Source organism: Dermochelys coriacea, chromosome 1, assembly GCF_009764565.3.
Source record: "Dermochelys coriacea isolate rDerCor1 chromosome 1, rDerCor1.pri.v4, whole genome shotgun sequence".
NCBI classification, from domain to species: Eukaryota; Metazoa; Chordata; order Testudines; family Dermochelyidae; genus Dermochelys; species Dermochelys coriacea.
Genome location: NC_050068.2, coordinates 61,801,642 through 61,822,348, shown reverse-complemented (window position 1 = coordinate 61,822,348; position 20,707 = coordinate 61,801,642).

Sequence of the window (20,707 nt, the reverse complement as noted above, 5' to 3'; positions counted from 1 at the left end):
TATTGAAGTTGTACATTTTTAAACACTTACCTAAGGATTTATTTTTAAAAGGTCTGTGGTTGAAAACCCAGCAGAAACACTTAACAAAAGAGCAAACCAGCTTTATTTATTCATAGGGAAGATCTTTACTATACCAAAGCAACTTCAGCAAGTAAATTTAAATGCTAAAAGATACAATGCCACCTGTTGGACAAACTAGTGACCTGCTAGGTCAGGCATAAAGTTACAGACAGTATAACTAAATAACAGGTTTCAGAGTAGCAGCCATGTTAGTCTGTATCCGCAAAAAGAAAAGGAGTACTTGTGTCACCTTAGAGACTAACAAATTTATTTGAGCATAAGCTTTCGTGAGCTACAGATGAAGTGAGCTGTAGCTCACGAAAGATTATGCTCAAATAAATTTGTTAGTCTCTAATGTGCCACAAGTACTCCTTTTCTTATAAATAAATAGCAACTGGCATTAGCAATGTAGCCAGCCTCCCTAGCAATCATAGAATCATAGAAGATTAGGGTTTGGAAGAGACCTCAGGAGGTCATCTAGTCCAACCCCCTGCTCAATGATCAGCTGAAAGTGTGCAGAAGAAATATGTAGCATCTTCATGAATAGCTAGTTCATTTATCTCAAGTCTATTATGAAAGGCATCTGTAAATATGCAAGACCAACTAAATCTTTAACTGAAAAAGAAGTGTGCAGCAGCTTTATAGTTTTGTGTTGTAGAAGCGGACACAAAGGACAGGGCCTTGTCTACTGTAAGTTTAGATAAGTACCAACAATTTCTCCAGTGACTACACATCTACAGTACACGTTCTTTGTGTTTTAAAGAAGAGGATTCAAATAAATATCCATGCTATAGTGTATATCCAAAGGGACCATCCATCCAATCTTCAAAATTTAGAAGGCTGACAGCACAGAAATGATGTGTAGTCCAGTAGTGGGATTGTTTAAATAATGACACGTTTCAGAGTAGCAGCCGTGTTAGTCTGTATTCGCAAAAAGAAAAGGAGTACTTGTGGCACCTTAGAGACTAACAAATTTATTAGAGCATAAGCTTTCGTGAGCTACAGTGAGCTGTAGCTCACGAAAGCTTATGCTCTAATAAATTTTAGTCTCTAAGGTGCCACAAGTACTCCTTTTCTTTTTGTTTAAATAATGTATCACTCAGCTCCAGTTAACTGTAAAATCTGCATACTACATTGAGTGGTCAAAGCAGTAGTTAACAAGACTGTAGCTAACCATATGAACAGGTTCTCTGTATATCCCAGAAATCATGCTTCTTCCATGCTATTGTCATACTTTATACCTATTAGGAAATCCCCAGAAATAAACTGTAAGATCAAGATCAGAAATAAGGATATTAGAAACTGAGTCCAGCAACCACCTTCATTAGCATCTATTCAGTTTTGATGACTTTCATAGTACAGATATATTATTAGAATGGAAGATCAAGGAATTCTGAAGAGAGTGTGTACTAAGTAATGCTGCTACACAGCTGGTGATCACATGGGCACCAAAAAACTTCAGCTGCACGATAGTTCCCAGTGATGGACATAAAGTGAATATACAGCTAGACCATCTTATGCACTTTGCCAGAGATGGATCCAGCTGGTGGTTGATTTGCAAGGAGGCCATATCCCTTGGGGATTTGCCATGACGATGAAGGATAAACTGTTTTTTGGAGAAAATCGAAGGACAACCTGTAATAATGAACCCTACACAGAGGCACAGGTAGGAATCCAAAGGGTCAAATTCATCCCAAATGAAAGTCCACAGGTTTATCTCAGAGATGAATCTGACCCAAGGAGTCTAGACTTAGGCACATCCTTGCAGTTTCTTCTCCCTGTACCATCACAACAGAGCAACTGCAGTCATTTTTTGGCACTGTACAGAGAGAACAACTCATTTGAACTGCCAGTGGTCTGTCACACAATAACATCTAACATCAGATCAATTAATGGGGTGTCACTGTGCTTTCCTACCACCCCAGCAGCAATGAAATGTGCTACTAGAGGTAGTATATGTTGCTGTTCGTCGCACCATTTTTCCTGCCAGGGCTGAAACAATTAAGCAATTGAGACAAAATGTAGAATTAACACATTTTTTTCCCCTCCCTCACAATTTTCAGTTTTTGGAACAAATGGCTCCCCAAGTGAAGGCCCTGAGCATCTCCAGCACAGAGGAGAACTGGTCCTCCTCTATCAACCTTCTTAGATTCCAGTTACCACAGACTCTATTCAGAGATTGGAGCTTGATTATTCCTCTTATTTGGCCAGAGGGATTATTGTTGGATTACTTGTGATTCTGGGGCCTACCAGAGATTAAATGGGTGTCTCTTCCATGACAATGTAGAGAGAAAATGTAGTACCTTTAAAAGGGAGTTGGGACAAGAAGATCTGAGGAATTATAGACCAATCAGCCTATCTCGGATTCCTGGAAAGATACTGGAACAAATTATTAAACAAACAATTTGTAAGCACCTAGAGTATATAATACGACTATTAGTAGCAGCCAGCATGAATTTGTCAAGAACAAATCATGCCAGACCAACCTAATTTCCTTCTTTGATAGAGTTACATGTATAAGGGGGAATAGGGAGATATGATTTATTTTGATTTTTAGTGAGGCTTTTGACACAGTCACACATGACTTTCTCATAAGCAAATGAGGGAAATGTGGTCTAGAGGAAATTATATAAAGTGGGTGAGCAACTGGTTGAAAAACCATACTCAAAGAGTAGTTATTTAGGTACACTGTCAAACTGTAAGGACAAATCAAGTGATGTCCCACAGGTAGTCCTGTGTCCTGTACTGTTCAATATTTTCATTAATGACTTGGATAATGGAGTGGAGTGTATGCTTCTAAAATTTATGGATGACAGCAAGTTGGGAGGGTTTACAAGCACTTTTGGAGGAGAGGAGGACAATTCAAAAGCACCTTGATAAATTGGAGAATTGGTCTGAAATCAACAAAATGAAATTCTATAAGACAAGTGCAAAGGAAGGAAAATCAAGTGCACAAATAAAAAATGCATTATAACTGGGTAGGTGGTAGAATGCAGAAAGAGATTTGGGGATTATAGTGGAACTCAAATTGAATAGGAGCCAACAATGTGATGCAATTGGAAAAAGGCTAATATTATTCCATGGTCTATTAATAGGAGTGTTGTATGTAAGACACAGGAGGAAACTGTCCCACTCTACTTGGCACGGATGAGGCCTCTGCTGGAGTCCTGGGTCTAATTCTGGGTACCACAGTTTAGAAAAGATGTGGATAAATGGAGAGGGTCCAGAAGAGAGCAACAAAAATGATAAAAGGGTTTAGAAACCTGACTTATGAGGAAAGGTTAACAAACTATATATTTTTAATCTTGAGAAGAGAAGACTTAGTGGGGACCTGATAACAGTCTTCAAATATGTTATGGGCTGTTAAAATGGACTGTGATCAGTTGTTCTACAAGTCCACTGAAAGTAAGACAAGAAGCAATTGGATTAATCTGCAGTAAGGAGGATTAAGGTTAGATATTAGGGGAAACTTTCTAACTATACGGATAGTTGAGCATTGGAATAGGCTTCCAAGGGAGGGTGTAGAATAGCCATCAATAGAGGTTTTTAAGATCATGTTGGACAGGCCTGCCAGGGCTGGTCTAAGTTTAGCTGGTCCTGCCTCAAGTCAAGGGGCTGGACTTGTGGCCCCCTCGAGGTCCCTTTCAGCCTAACATTTCTGATTCTATTAGAGCTCTGGAATTGGCTTCCAAGAGAGGTAGTGGAATCCCTGTCTTGGAAGTTTTTAAGACCAGGCTAGACAAAAATCTGTCAGTGATTGTCTAGATATGCTTGGTCCTGCCTCAGCACAGGGAGCTGGACTCGATGACTGCTCGAGATCCCTTCCAGTCCTTCATTTCTTTGATTATATGATGATTATCATCATTATTAGGCTACTGGGCCGGCCAGCCCAACATATTCTTCTTCTTCCCTCTCACAATATGCATTACAGATCTATTCTCCATTTGGGAATGTAGGGTTAGACAGCATACAGAATACACAGACTTTACTCCCTAATAAGCCAGAATGGCCTTTAAGATCATTCTTCCGACAACTTACCTGAGCTAACTCTGCTATCTTCTCAGCACCATTGTATTTGCCAGCCTCAAGGGATCTGTAAAGCAAAGTACTTCTCCCACCCCTTTGCAAAACAGAGTGGTTGAAATAAAGGTCAACATCTCCAGGTTCAAAGATGTTAAACTAAGAAAGTATTTTGTGTCAAAAAACACCAAACTGAGAAAGAGACTGATATCCTTTCGGAACACAGCATCCGTGAGTTCACTTTGTCCACAAATCACTTTTGTGTGTGCCACCATCCTCATCTCTGTTTGCCACAGGCACATGCCCCCAATTTGCGAGCCATCATTTATGGTCTCCTTTCTTTAGACTTGTCTCTTTTGTGCCACATTGCTGTGTGTTGTGTTGCAATTTAATATAACATGCCGTATTGCTGGGATGTAATGCAACATGACAGGCCAGTTGAAATGGAAGAGAAATAATATGGTATATAATCTTGAGTATACATGGTAGCTGTCAACATTCTGTTTAAAAAAAGTGGGTGGGAAGTGTTAGGAGCATGAATAATTCCATTACACCAGATTTATGCAGGCTTCACTGAAGTTGGAGTTATGTTAGTGTAAACCCAGTGTAGTAGAGTGGAGAATTAGGCCCATTTTCTTCCTTGGTATGTGTAATCAAATTTCTAGTGTGAATAGAAGCAGGTTCTACTTTTACCTTTCCAAGGTATTCAAATTTGGTAGAATATGGAAGCAATTTTAAAAAATGCAATAAAAAGGAAAAAAAGGGAATCAGCATTGCTGAAAGTTGGCAGGCTTGCAAGATGTCACAAACTTGGCAAAATATATTTGATTGAGCCAGATGGCTGACGTGTGCACTTTAATCACTGTCTTGCCAAGTGCATGAACATTTATTCTGGCTGGGATTAAGATATGACACTCCCCCCTGCTTTTTTTTCCCAGACCCTTTTGAGAACTAGGGATTGGCAATCCTCTGAGCTGAAGGGGAACCCCATGTTTGGCAGACATTTCAGAACTGCGGTTTCTTAGGTTGAAAGAGACCAAAGCCAAGACAAAGCAAGAGAGCTGCTATACTGGAATAAAGCTCCTTTGGACTAATCACTGCGTTCACATCAGAAGTTGTACTGGTATAATTATTTTGGAAAAAAGCCATCATATTACAATGGCTATACTGGTTCAAAACTTGCATACACCTGGCTTTTATACTGTTCTGGGGTTTTAGTTTTTTTTATACTTGCAACTGAACCCACCTTTTAAGACCTCTTTGCACTGTCATGGCAATGTAAAATGACCTTATTGTAAACTAAAATCAGGCCCATTGAGACAAATTAAGTCCTGGTAAGTGAGTGACATTTCTTTGATGTTAATGGATCTGTACCCACTTGTATCAGGGCTGAATTTGACCTGTTCTTTGTGATTTTAATTCTGTAAATTTTTATGATTCCACAATACAACAGATTTCACAGAGTCTCTCTACCAACAAAGTCCGCTAGATAACATTTAGAAAAATGCTTTGAAGGTTATTGTAAAACTCATGGGAGCAGACTGCTAAAATCTCCCTTTCTTGTCCTTTATGGTCAATTTGTTTAAACACTAGGAAATGACTGGATGGGGGCAGTGGTAGCAACAGCTTAACATTGAACACCCTCAGCCAAATTTTCATAAAGGGCAACCTGAGGTCTGCGTGCTTTTTGCATGTGCAAAGGCATCAATTTTATGCATAGGTTTGTTGCATGCAAAAGACATGTTTACACTTGGCAGTGACCCACATTTAGCAATCAGTGTACAACACTTGATACAGGTGTATCTTTGGAAGTGAATTAAATTAAACTGAATTAACAATGTTTTTATTCTGAATAAGAGTGTCTAGCCAGGGTTTAATACACTTTAATTAAATCAACTTTAAAAGTTAATTCAGATTAAGTTTCCTGAACGTCCCCATGTAGACAAGCCCTGAGAGTTTGCAGTCAGCTGTTGAATTGGGCTATTCCCTCGGTGAAGACAAGTCTTGAGGCACTTCAATGCCCATTAACATATATAAATGCTTACTTTGTATGCACAGTTGTGGTATTTGTGTATGCAAATGTAGGCATGAACATTTACATGGCTCTCGGTCCTCTCTGTGGCCCAATCCTTTGAGCCTTAAGTAGGAGATTTGCTTGCATACATGAGTCAATAAAAGTTCTACATGCAATGGGCTGACTAGAGTGAGTCCTTTATGAAAATCTAGCTCAAGATACTCAGAATAGCCTAGATTTGATGCACCACCAGAATTGAAGTTATTAGATGCAGGAGGTGATTTCCCCATCTAAATCTCTTCTGTATTATTTTACAATTCCTCTGCAGATTTTGAGGGTGGAAGACTTGAGAATAAGCATGTTCATGGTATTATGCAGTATTTATGAGGCAAAAGAGACTGTATTTTGGCAATGCCCATGTCTTCTATAATTGGAAAGACTGCAAAAGTATATACACTTGAGTGAACTCCTGAGTAGCACACACAGTCAATGAGTGAGCAGCAGATGGGGCTTGAGATTCAAAAATGAAGAGCACAGGATGACTTCATCTCTTAAATCCATTATTGATTAAACCATGAGCAGTCATGACTCTCATTTTATTGATATTTAGTACAGCTGCAGAGCTTAAGGAGGGCACAGCCTAGAAGGAATTAGAGAAGGGCTGGATAACAGAGTTTATGCAGGTGAAAGGTAATCAGATCTTATTATTAATGATCATTTCTTCATTGCTGAATCTGCTCCTAGCAGATTACAACCAGAGATGGAGAAGAAATCTTTCGCTGTACATCGGGGCAGTAAAGAATGACTAATTGGGGTTGGCACATTTGCAAATCATTTATGAGAATAGAATATGTGAATTCCCATTTCTAACACCAGCCAGCTTTGCTCCCCATTAATACTTTCTCTTCCCTATCTCTTTCCAGTCCCCGTCTATAGTCCATATATCTAAACATAACTATCAGTAATCCAGTCTCTTGAGAAAACTACTCTTGCTCTCGATCCCCTTCTCTCTCTTAGCACATGGTTTGTCTTCTAGATTTTGTTCCCTACATTGCTGCTTTGGTGCTTTCCCCAGATATGCCTTTTTCTTAAATACCCTTGTCTTGATCCTGAGTCTCTTCAAGACTCCATCTTTGTCCTTCCTGGTCTCAACTATGCAGTCAGCGACATAATATTCGCTCCTTTTTCCAGCCACTCCAACCAACAAAATCTTTGGCCGTTTTCCATCTCAGTTTTGTTCTGGCAATAGTACAGAAACCACTTGTCTCCATATAGTTATCAGCCTCTTTCTTTTGGTCCTTTTACAGTGTGGACCACTTCAGTTCTCCTGGAATGCCTCCATACCCTGCAATCATCTCTGATTCCTTTCTGTCCCTGTTTGTGCCAGCCACTCAGTGTTTACAGACAGAGAATTACAGCACTGACATACTTTCTTCCTAATGTCCTGTTTATGTTACCCCAATGGCCCATGAGCATTCCCTACACTCTCTCCACCCCTTTCCCTTATGACTATTAGTAATGTCTAATAGATATTTGAATTACAAAAATGTACAGCCCAGTCTGGGCTGCCTATGGGCAAGAGCTGATGCTACCTAGAAACCCTATAGCATTACATGCAATAGGCCTAGCCCTAGCACACCCTCTAGACCAGGGATTGTGAGGGAGCCTGTGCAGGGTAGCCGATGGTTGTCTTATGCAATGCTTGGGCCACAGGAATTTTACCCTGGCTGGCAAGAAGGCGTTTATGGCCCCTGTACATGAGCATGAAGGACTCATAGAAAGGTGAAAATTTCACCTGCTGTGGTCAAAGCTAGGAGAAAAAAATATAATGTGTGTGTGAAATCATGTTGCCACCCAGTGGCTGACTCCTTCGGAGGTCTGATTACTCATGCGCTTAAAGCTACATGCAGGCTTCAGTACTTTGCTGGATCAGGACTTCAGGGCATTCTCTTTTAACTCAAGCAGGAGAGGCTGGTGCTTAGACCGGCTGGACCACGGTCCTTGTCCCAGGGTGTGTGTGTGTTTTTATCTAGTAACTGCAGCACATGGATTCATTACAGCTGACCCTCTCCAAGCTTTTAATGTTGTGATTTTAAGGGGATGGTTAGGGCCCTTCTGACCATCGAACAGCATTTACCCCCTATACAGCATGACCTGATAAGCCTACTAACTGCTGTATTCATACTTTGTGTTCTGCTAAGTCTCGGGGCGGGGCGGAGGGGGCTGCATCCTGTTTCCTGCTAGATACACCTACCCACATTTGATTCTGTTCCAGTTCTTAAGAAGTCAGATCTTTAGGGGAGTAACAAGATTTGCTGGTGGTGGCTGGTGATTTGGAGAATTGTTCTATAAACTGTAGGCTTAGGATCCCATGCACTTGTCCAGAAACTCCTAGGATGGATAACTGAGTTAGCTTGGTTTTTGCTCTGGGTTCTTTTTTCCCCTAAGTTTATTAACATGATTTTCAATTATTTTTAAGAACCCTGCAAGCAATTTAGTTTTAATGATCTACACTATGTAGCTGTAAGTTATTAAATACGCAAGTCAATTTAAGGTCTCCCTCTGACAATGGGTTATGCAGCCATGGAAATGTTTCCATCCTGTTCTATCATAGTTAATACTTAGTACTTATCTAGCAAATTCATGTCCAAACAATAACTGGTTAATTTTCACACCATCACTATAAGGTCGGTAGGAAATTACATTTATCTTCAGTGCAATAGTCTATATCTTAGGGCAGTGGTTCCCAAACTTGTTCCGCCGCTTGTGCAGGGAAAGCCCCAGGCAGGCCAGGCCGGTTTATTTACCTGTCGCGTCCGCAGGTTCGGCCAATCGTGGCTCCCAGTGGCTGCGGTTCGCTGCTCCAGGTCAATGGGAGCTGCTGGAAGCGGCACGGGCTGAGGAATGTACTGGCCGCTGCTTCCCACAGCTCCCATTGGCCTGAAGCAGCGAACTGAGGCCATTTGGAAAGGCAATCGCCCGAACCTGTGGATGCGGCAGGTAAACAAACCGGCCCAGCCCGCCAGGGGCTTTCCCTGCACAAGCAGCGGAACAAGTTTGGGAACCACTGCCCTAGGGTGAGAAGACGAAAAAGGCATACAATACTGCATGAGTGAGTGTTATGAGTAGCATGGTTTTACTACAATGGCATTAGTTTTCTCAGGTAGCTACAATGACATAACAGACACTGGAGTGTGGTCTTTTAAGCATGTCCCAGTAGGCTCTAGGAAGGAAAAATCTCAGCAGCAGCAGCCGCCACCACCATCCCAGGGAGGGGCCTACCCAAATCCTCCTTGTTCCTTGCCCTAAGGGAGCCAGGACTGTGGGGACATATGGAATACCCCCCCACACACACACACACAGACACAGACACACACTTCCTCAAAATACCATATGGACTGGAGCCTTCAACAGAATTTCCCATAGGAGGTGACTGTTTAAGGCATATAAACCCTCATGGTTCTAGGCCTAAGGTAGTCACTAACTGACAGGAATTAGGAAGAAAGTTTCTTATGGGCAGATTTACTCCATTATTGCTCATTATGGTTTTATTGCATCTTCTAGCAACTACTGTCAGTCAGGATGCTGGAATAGATGCACCACTGGTCTGATCTGGTACAACAGACACTTGTTTGCAACCATAGGTGCCGACTCCATGGGTGCTCTGTAGCTGGAGCACCCATGTGGAAAAATTAGTGGATGCTCTGCACCCACTGGCAGCCAAGCTCTCACACAGGTACTTTAGTGCAATCTCTTTATCATGAAAGTGCAACTTATAGATCTACATTTTTTTTTGTTACATAACCGCATTCAAAAACAAAACAGTGTAAAACTTTAGAGTCTACAAATCCACTCAGTCCTACTTCTTGTTCAACCAATCACTAAGACAAAACAAATTTGTTTACAATTACGGGAGATAATGTTGCTTGCTTCTTATTTACAAAGTCACCAGAAAGTGAGAACAGGCATTCACATGGGACTTTTGTAGCCAGCATTGCAAGGTATTTACGTGCCAGATATGCTAAACATTTGTATGCCCCTTCATGCTTCGGCCACCTTCCACCATGGAAGAGGACATGCTTCAATGCTAATGATGCTCGTTTAAAAAAAGTGTTAAATTTGTGACTGAACTCATTGGGGGAGACCTGTATGTCTCCAGCTCTATTTTACCTGCATTCTGCCATATATTTCATGTTATAGCAGTCTCGGATGATGACTCAGCACGTTATTCATTTTAAGAACACTTTCGCTGCAGATTTGACAAAAAGTAAAGAGGTACCAATGTGAGATTTCTAAAGATAACTACAGCACTTGACCCAAGATTTAAGAATACGACATGCCTTCCAAAATCTGATCAGGACAGGATGTGGAGCATGCTTTCAGAAGTCTTAAAAGAGCAACACTCTGATGCGGAAACTACAGAACCTGAACTACCAAAAAAGTAAATCAACCTTCTGCTGGTGGCATCTGACTCAGATGATGAAAATGAGCATGTGTCAGCCTGCATTGCTTTGGATTGTTATTGAGCAGAACCCGTCATCAGCATTGATGCATGTCCTCTGGAATGATGGTTGAATCATGAAGGGACATACAAATCTTTAGAGAATCTGGCATGTAAATATCTTTTGATTCCAGCTACAACATCTGTTCTCACTTTCAGGTGACATTGTAAACAAGAAGTGGGAAGCATTATCTCCCATGAATATAAACAAACTTGTTTGAGCAATTGGCAGAACAAGAAATAGGACTAAGGGGACTTGTAGGCTCTAAAGTTTTACATTGAAAAATAAAACAATACATTTATTTTTTGTACATAATTCTACATTTGTAAGTTCAATTTCATGATAAAGAGATTGCACTACAGTACAGTATGTCTAGTTGGCAGCCAGTATCAAGTGGAGTGCCCCAAGGGTTGGTCCTGGAGCTGGTTTTGTTCAATATCTTCATTAATGATCTGGAGGATGGCGTGGACTGCACCCTCAGCAAATTTGCAGATGATGCTAAACTGGGAGGAGTGGTAGATATGCTGGAGGGTAGGGATGAGATACAGAGGGACTTGCACAAGTTAGAGGATTGTGCCAAAAGAAATCTGATGAGGTTCAACAAGGACAAGTGCAGAATCCTGCACTTAGGACGGAAGAATCCCATGCACCGCTACAGACTGGGGACCAAATGGCTGGGCAGCAGTTCTGCAGAAAAGGACCTACGGGTTACAGTGGATGAGAAGCTGGATACGAGTCAACAGTGTGCCCTTGTTGCCAAGAAGGCTAATGGCATTTTGGGCTGTATAAATAAGGGCATTTCCAGTGATCATTCCTTCTATTTGACATTGGTGAGGCCTCATCTGGAGTACTGTGTCCAGTTTTGGGCCCCACACTACAAGAAAGTATGTGGAAAATTGGAAAACGTCCAGCAGAGGGCAATAAAAATGATTAGGGGACTGGAACACACGATTTATGAGGAGACGCTGAGGGAACTGGGATTGTTTAATTTGCGGAAGAGAAGAATGAGGGGGGATTTGATAGCTGCTTTCAACTACCTGAAAGGGGCTTCCAAAGAGGATGGATCTAGACTGTTCTCAGTGGTGGCAGATGACTGAACAAGGAGTAATGGTCTCAAGTTGCAGTGGGGGAGGTGTAGGTTGGATGTTAGGAAAAACTTTTTCACTAGGAGGGTGGTGAAGCACTAGAATGCGTTACCTCGGGAGGTGGTGGAATCTCCTTCCTTAGAGGTTTTTAAGGCCCAGCTTGACAAAGCCCTGGCTGGGATGATTTAGTTGGGAATTGGTTGTGCTTTGAGCAGGGGGTTGGACTAGATGACCTCCTGAGGTCCCTTCCAACCCTGATATTCTATGATTTTATGATACTTTTTGAGGTGAATTGAAAAATACTATTTCTTTTGGTTTTTACAGTGCAAATATTTGTAATAAAAATAAATATAAAGTGAGCACTGTATACTTTATATTCTGTTGTAATTGAAATCAATATATTTGAAAAGATAGTAAACATCCAAAAATATTGAAATAAATGGTATTCTATTATTAACAGTGCGATTAATCATGATTTTTTTTAATCCCTTGACAACACTAGTTGCTACTAACAAGTGTCTACTACCGTATAGTAGTTCTATTGTTCCTGTGCAGTTACATATTCCTATGCAAAGTGGGTGTTAAATGCTGCCATTCTGATTTTGTGCAAGACTCTTGAGAATGAGGCTCACAGTACAGAAACCAGACTATCTGAGCTGGTTGAGACAATTCTGCCACAAGTAAAATTGCCAAATATCCCAGTTTCACCAGGAGTCTCCCAGAATCAGGCTCTATCTCCTGGAGGCTATTGAAGCCAAAGTGGGAGATTTTAGGCTGCTGAAAGTCCGGTGGTGCAGCAGGACTAAGGGAGGCTCCCCTGCACCACTCCCAGAAGTGGCTGGCGTGGTGGGTCCCTGGGGGGAGAGGGATCAGGATGGCTCCACTCGCTGCCCCTGCCCCAAGCACTGCGCGGGAGCCTGCTTTAGCCCACTGCACCACTGATCGAGAGCTGCCAGAGGTAAGTGCCACCCAGCCAGAGCCCACACCCTTCACCCCCTCCCGCACCCCAATCCCCTGCCTCATCCCAGAGCCCCCTCCTGCACCCAAACTCCCTCCCAGAGCCTGCATCCTGCACCATCTCCTGCATCCCAACCTCTTGCCCCAGGCTCAGCCCTGAGCTTCCTCAGGCACCCAATCTCCCTCCCAGAGCTTGCACCCTGCACCCCCTCCCACACCTCAACCCCCTTCCCCAGCCCATTAAAAGTGAGTGAGGGTTGGGAAGAGCGAATGATAGTGGGAGGGGGGGATGGAGTGAGTGGAGCAAGTCCTTAGAGAAGGGGCAGGGCTGGGGTGGGGCCTCAGGGAAGGGGCAGGGCGAGGTTCTTTGGATCCGTGTGATTAGACAGTTGGTAACCCTAACCATAGCCACCCAGCAGTGCAGGTAACCCAAGCAAGTGTCGTGTTTACTGCTCATACTCCAGTGCCATACAGCAAGAAGTTTGATCCACTGACATTGTTCCCAAGTGTTAATCTTGGCCTCTGGGGAACCAGCATGACTTCTATTTGATCACAGCCCTGGCTTGAGTACAATGTAGATTCCGATGCTTCCTATTTAACAGAAGACCTCCAACAACTACCCTCTAACTCCACACACACAGTTTCTGAACACATTAGTTTTCCCCCCTTCCTCTATATTTCCCATGAAATTGAACATCCCAGCATGAATGACATATGCCTTTGCGGTTAGGTGATAGTGAAAGCCACACACTGAATCTTCAAAAAGAAAAGGAGTACTTGTGGCACCTTAGAGACTAACAAATTTATTTGAGCATAAGCTTTTGTGAGCTACAGCTCACTTCATCGGATGCATGCAGTGGAAAATACAGTAGGGAGATTTTAATCTACACAGAGAACATGAAACAATGGGTGTTACCATACATACTGTAACGAGAGTGATCAGGTAAGGTAAGCTATTACCTACATGCCTCCAGCTCTCATCCAGACCACACCACACAATCCATTGTCTACAGCCAAGCTCTACGATACAACCTCATTTGCTCCAATCCCTCAGACAGAGACAAACAAGACCTACAAGATCTCTATCAAGCATTCTTACAACTACAATACCCACCTGCTAAAGTGAAGAAACAGATTGACAGAGCCAGAAGAGTACCCAGAAGTCACCTACTCCAGGACAGGCCCAACAAAGAAAATAACAGAACGCCACTAGCCATCACCTTCAGCCCCCAACTAAAACCTCTCCAACGCATCATCAAGGATCTACAACCTATCCTGAAGGACGAGCCATCGCTCTCACAGATCTTGGGAGACAGGCCAGTCCTTGCTTACAGACAGCCCCCCCAACCTGAAGCAGATATCTCACCAGCAACCACACAACAGAACCACTAACCCAGAAACTATCCTTGCAACCAAAGCCCGTTGCCAACTGTGTCCACATATCTATTCAGGGGACACCATCAGAGGGCTAATCACATCAGCCACACTACTCAGAGGCTCGTTCAGCTGCACATCTATCAATGTGATATACGCCATCATGTGCCAGCAATGCCCCTCTGCCAGGTACATTGGATAAACTGGACAGTCTCTACATAAAAGACTAAATGGACACAAATCAGACGTCAAGAATTGTAACATTCAAAAACAAGTCAGACAACACTTCAATCTCTCTGGTCACTCTATTACAGACCTAAAAGTCACAATATTACTACAAAAAAATATTCAAAACAGACTCCAGTGAGAGACTGCTGAATTGGAATTAATTTGCAAAGTGGACACCATTAAATTGGGCTTGAATAAAGACTGGGAGTGAATGCGTCATTAGACAAAGTAAAACTATTTCCCCTTGTTTATTTTTCCCCCCTACTGTTCCTCACACGTTCTTGTCAACTGCTGGAAATGGCCCACCTTGATTATCACTACAAAGGTTTTTTTTTTCCCTCTCCTGCTGGTAATAGCTCACCTTACCTGATCACTCCCATTACAGTGTGTATGGTAACACTCATTGTTTCATGTATTCTGTGTATATAAATCTCCCCACTGTATTTTTCCACTGCATGCAGCTGATGAAGTGAGCTGGAGCTCTCAAAAGCTTATGCTCAGATAATTTGTTAGTCTCTAAGGTGCCACAAGTATTCCTTTTCTTTTTGCAGATACAGACTAACATGGCTGTACTCTGAAACACTGAATCTTGAAGACAATGGCAATAAAGGTGTCAATTTGCAGAGGCTCCTTGATTATCCTGATGACAGCCCATATAAACAGACAGAATGATAACCTTCCACTCCCCCCTCCCATGAAATGGTGCTATAGAGAAGATCTAATAGAGTGTTATTGTAGCCACTCAAGAGATAGCATGATGCCCCAATCAGTGTTGTTAGCCTTCATTGCTACAGAGCACAAGAGACCTATATAGCCCCAATGGGCTAGTGGCCATAGAAACAAATGTCTGCTGGGGAAAAAAAGACTATTGGTGTTTTTTATTTTTTAAGGATAGATTTGTTCTCCAAATATGCCAGTCCTACTATACCCTCCATGCAAGGTTTAACACACAGCTAAATCACCACATTATCTCATCAAAATCACAGGCTCCTGTCACAGGCTCAATGTATGCCCAGCCCGTGTTAGTGGTCCTGATTTCCATTGTACTCACAGTTTAGCAAAATCAGCGTGACATGGGAAAAAAAAAGAATGCTTGATAGTTCCCTGTCTAGTGAATAACTGAACCCTGAAAATTAATACTTCAATCTCATAGAAAAATCTTAGAAATTGTGCTGTTGACTTCATTAGATGAATGAACATCAGGATATCTAATTTAGGCTCCAAGTCAATATTCATGGAAGATAATGAACAGATTCCTAATGACTTGTGGTCAAATGACAGTGGTCATTTGATCTGGCCCCAAACAGGAAATCTAGCAACAGGCCAGAAACTATGACTTTTTCCTCCTTTAGTAGGTCTATTTATTGGGGGTGGAGGTGGGGGGGGGAAGGATACTGAAATACCTGATAATGATCCATATGTTCACACTGAGCCTTACTATGTAAAGTGGAGACATATTTACTATTTCACCTTTAAGACCCAATGTACAATACAATTCTTTAAACATGGCAGCTATACACCATATCTAATTACAGATAATGTAAGGGAACCCCTGCTGCCATCCCAGTGGCCATGAAAATGAAAAATGTTCTCTCTCAGTACAGAAAAGAAAAGGTGAATGTAAAAGAATAAGTATATTGCTGATCAAACTGCATTTATATTTGTGGAGTATTTTAAGTAATTTATTTCTTCTGCAGTTTAATTGGTTGCTCTGGTACCAAATGGGAAAATTAAGAAAAGAAATTAAGTGGTGGTTATAGATTAGATTTGATATTTCATTGGAGGGTCCTGCTGAGGTTAGTTAGCCACCTGCTAAAACTGCATTAAGGGCCGAATACTTCAAAGAGCCTCACATGGAAGGAGAGCCTTCAGTACCAGTTAAGCGATATGGTTACACATTGTTGGCCATTTGAAATTCAAGCAGTCCTGAAAGGAAAGATAAGAGGAACATGTTGTAGTCAGCTGTCATCTATGTAACAAAAGAAACTATTGTCACACTGAAGCTGTTCAAGAAGCCAGGGGCCAGGTCTTGTAATGTTTCAGTGAAATATTTATTAAAATGAAAACCATGAAATAGCAAGGCAGCATGAGGACTGCCATATGTGACATTTCATTTCAGGATACCTGGAGAGATGAATGTACTAGGACTCTTGCCTGTGCATTTCTGTTCCCATTTATCCAAAATGGAACCGTATGTACAGCAACTTATTCTTTATGGCTTAATTCCTTGTGTCCAACTGGCCAATCAGAATCATAAAAAAGAACAAAGGTTGTTCTAGAACCACACTATACTTGTATTATATGACCACTCATATTATTCTGAACTTTTGCCCTATTTTTGACTGAAGATCAATGAATACTTGAAACAAAGTATCTCTTTGGCTTCTTAAGTAAACATGATCACCTGATCAAATAGTAAAAACTGATAGGAAAGTTCCTGTGAATATGGTACATTGTATTACTGCAACTGTGTAAGTAATAAACGTCTCAAGATAAACCTTTTACAGCCTAAAACAACTGATGTTACAACCCATTTTGGCATTTTTGCAATACAACAGTGGAATATTGTTTATCTCATAGAATAAAAGAATTGCATAACTGAAGCAACATTTAAACACCATTCTTTGAGCAACACATGAAGGTCATAGTTACTTGCATTTTCCAAAGAGCAAATGAGAGCCTTTTGTAACTCCAGAAAGACTTGGACCAGGGACTCCTTATAAATACAGTAGAACCCTTTTTTCTCCAAAGGCCTTGAGGGATACTCAAAAGCTTCAGCTCATCAATGTAACTAGCAAATGGCCAATTGCCATAATTTTATAAGATACTGACCAGCTGAAAGAGGATGTTTTTCAATAACCCCATAAAGCCAGATAGTCTGAAAGCTGAATAAATGGCATGTGTTTTCACTCTGCAGCAGGAACCTGGAGTGAAATCTTGACCCTCTTGAAGTCAGTGGGAATCTTGCTACTGATTTCCATGGGCCAGGACTTTATCCCTGGAGTTCAGCCTGCTTCTGCAGTTCTGTTGGGCCTTGGGGAAGCTTACTGACACCATCCTGTTGAGTAGGTTGCCAAAGAAAATTGCCTCACTGTTCTCTGCATTTGGGAACCCAGTGCAGAGCAAAGAGGAAAGCCCAGCTCATAAGGATATAATTTATGTATGTCGCTCTGAAACCTTGATGCATTTTGTTTACTGGGTGCTGCACCACTAATTTTCTGAGAACTCTCCCTAAGTGCAGTTTTCTGCAGCCATTTTGTTCTCAGTGACTGTAGCATGTTACAAACGAACATTCACACAAACACACTGTGCTCTCTTCTGGGGAGTTCGCTTTCCTTGTTTTTTGTTGCTTCTTTAACCTAAAAAAGGAATTTTTGACTGAAAGTACATTCTCCTGTGTGTTTACAGAGAGTTTCAGTTGGATGGGGTTCACTATAGGATTATACTATACATTAAAAATCAAGAGGAGACACAGCTGTAATATGAAAGTAAATTGATTTTCATGAACAGAAAAGTGTACTAATGATATTTTAAGCCACCTCCAGGTAGTGCTTTAATGGAGTGTCCCATATATTCTCAGTAAAATTTAAGTAGCAAGTAGCTTGGAGAAAAGACACTTTTGCTAACATCACAAGCACGTACCCCAAGACTATTCAGGCTGTGGGAACCAGCTAGCCCATACTGGGTTTAACACAAATGAGCATAGTCACTTGTGCTATGCTCACATTCCATCATCTCAGTTCCATAATCACTCATATACTAGCCTATTGTCCCTACATGCCCCCGTTTTTTCTAGCTACTTGAATTCTTTATGACAACACCAACCTTTGATATATATAACAGAATATACAAGTGGTGAATAGATTCTGTGTAGTTTTCAAAGTATATATCAGCCCTGGATGTATCTGTCTGGTTTTCTCAGGACACCACTCATAGAATACAACTCACTCCGGGCTGATTATTTTGCAGCTTCAGACAGTTGCTACTTGGACTCGATGACATTTATAGTGCCCATGTCTGTAATGACTTTGCACTAGGTGCCTTGATGTTGCAGGTGTCTGCAATGATCCCACTGGCACTGATGCAGATCCAAGCACCCTCCCATCTGTTCACTGAGAAATCAAGCTTTCAGCTTTTTCTCCTGCATTAACAAGTGTCTAAGATGTCATGGGTACTTTAAGGTACTTGAAAAATCACCAAGACTTACTTGGACTGTCCATTTCCTTTATATGATTGTGGCCTTGGTGTATTGCAAACTACATTTTCTGGCTCTCAGCTGATGTCACTGCTTCTTAGATGGACTGGTTGCCTGTCAATCTGGAGAGTCATTATATTTGTCTCCCACAGTAAAATATTTAATTTTCATTTCTTCTCCTTCCCACCTCCCCCAAAAGAGTGGCATTTTCTAAAGTTTAAATAGTTAGGATCTTGAGGGAAGATCTTGAAACATTTCAAATGTGAGGAAATTGAATGTCTCACATTTCCTTGCAAAAAATCCAGTTGAAATCTGTGTTAATTGCATCAGATCTGGAAATGAATTAATTATAATATTTAGCAGTTATACAGTGCTTTACCTCTTCAGAGCATTGCACAAACATTAATGAATGAAGGCCAGTTTGCATCTAATTTAGAGCAGGTAAATAAAGAGCCCAGGTAAGGATTGCATGTCTATAACTTTGCCTGTCCGATACACTGTCCCATTTTGTAGTTCTCGTCCACAGTGGGTGCAGCGACACTGGTGCCGACAATAGTTTATCACCTTGCATGATTAGGGCACTATCTTCTTTAGGACCATGTCAAGAAGATTTGCTCTGAGCAGGTTTCCTTGACATAGAGCTGAATAAAATGAGCCCCCATCTCTGCTATTAGTTCAGCAAATGTCTATACTGGTCCAGTTACACCCACTTATGAAGAAAACAAACAAGCCCACACAACCAAAGAATAGGTGCAGAATATACCAGTGTAGACCAGGGTAATTTAGATGTTAAATGTATTCTGCCTTAAACAATGGTTCACAGCCAGTGAGATAAACTACCTTCTTCCTTGGTGAGGTTTTTTTATTTGATGGCAAGGTTACAGTGAAACACAGAAATCCAATAGCCTTTCTATAAAACACAGGAGGAAAAATATTATATGGACAAAATTATGACTATCAAATTTGGTGTGTCCTTACTGGAATTGGTGGGCTGTGTTTCAGTGCTTTATAATTGATATTGCTCATAAACACAAGGGAAAAAGAGGAAGAGGGCAGGCTATGAAGTGAAAACTCAGAGCTACAAGACAAGCATATTGTAAGTGACAGTAGGGAGTCAGGTGATTAAAGGGCTCTCTAGATGGCAGCTGTACTGCATGGACAGCACAGGAGGGAAGGGAGACAGGACAGAAAAACAACAAGGAGGAAAGCAGGCGCAATGTCATGAAAGATGAGATTTTTTTTTTAGTCAAATTCTGTTCACCTTACTTACTCTAGCAATCCAAGTAGAGACAATTTAGTCATGCTTAACCCAAGGCAAGAATGTTTATCATTGGGGTTACTCGCATGGGTAAAGCTGGTACAATTGGTCCCCTAGTGTGCACATTTAAGAAAGGAACAGAAGAATTAAGCTAAAAATGTCATAGGGTAATTGTCCTGCCAAGAATTTCAGCCTCACACTGTAGTGGGTCATAGCCCAGTGGCTAGGGTACTCCCCTGCAATGTGGGAGACTCCCTTCAAATCCCTTCTTCACATTAGGTAGAGGGTAGGATTGAACTCATGGGTCTGACATCCTAGGTATGTGCCCTAACCACTGGCTACAAGTTAAGGACACCACTCTTACACACCTTGTTCCCCCCGGCTTCTAATTTTGTCAATCTAGCCCTTGACAAATATCCCAAACAGATTTTTTCAATTTCCAGTTTAACCTGACTAGAATTTTTTTCCCCAATTTTTCAAAACAACCAGTGAACTAAAGCAAAAAAACAACAACAGTTATTCGACCAGCTCTAATACTAACACATTTTAAAGAGACAGTCCCTGTCCCAAAGAGTTTACTATTTAAATGTGTTTGTCTTTTTGTGATATTTGGCATTGTGACATTTCTTGATTAAACTGCTAATTGTTGTCTCTGAGCTCATTATTTTAACAGGAAATATATGCGCTATTTAAACTCCAACTCACAGTAACCATTAATGAAACATTTCACTGTCAGTGAAGATTAATTTGAGTGTACTAAGTTATATGGTTTCCATTAAATGTTCCTAAAATGGCACACTTGCACACAAGGAATAAAATCAATTTTGTGACCTCTCTTAGCTCTGGTCCAGTCCCATTAGCCATTATTTCCCCTCACCAATTTATTTCTAATTTCATTGTCAGTTCAGAGCAGACAATACTGAAACATTCATTTTAAATTACAGCACAATAAAAAGTCCCTATGTGATATTTAGCAGTGAAATACTGGAGGTATTTTAAATATATTCTGTGTAT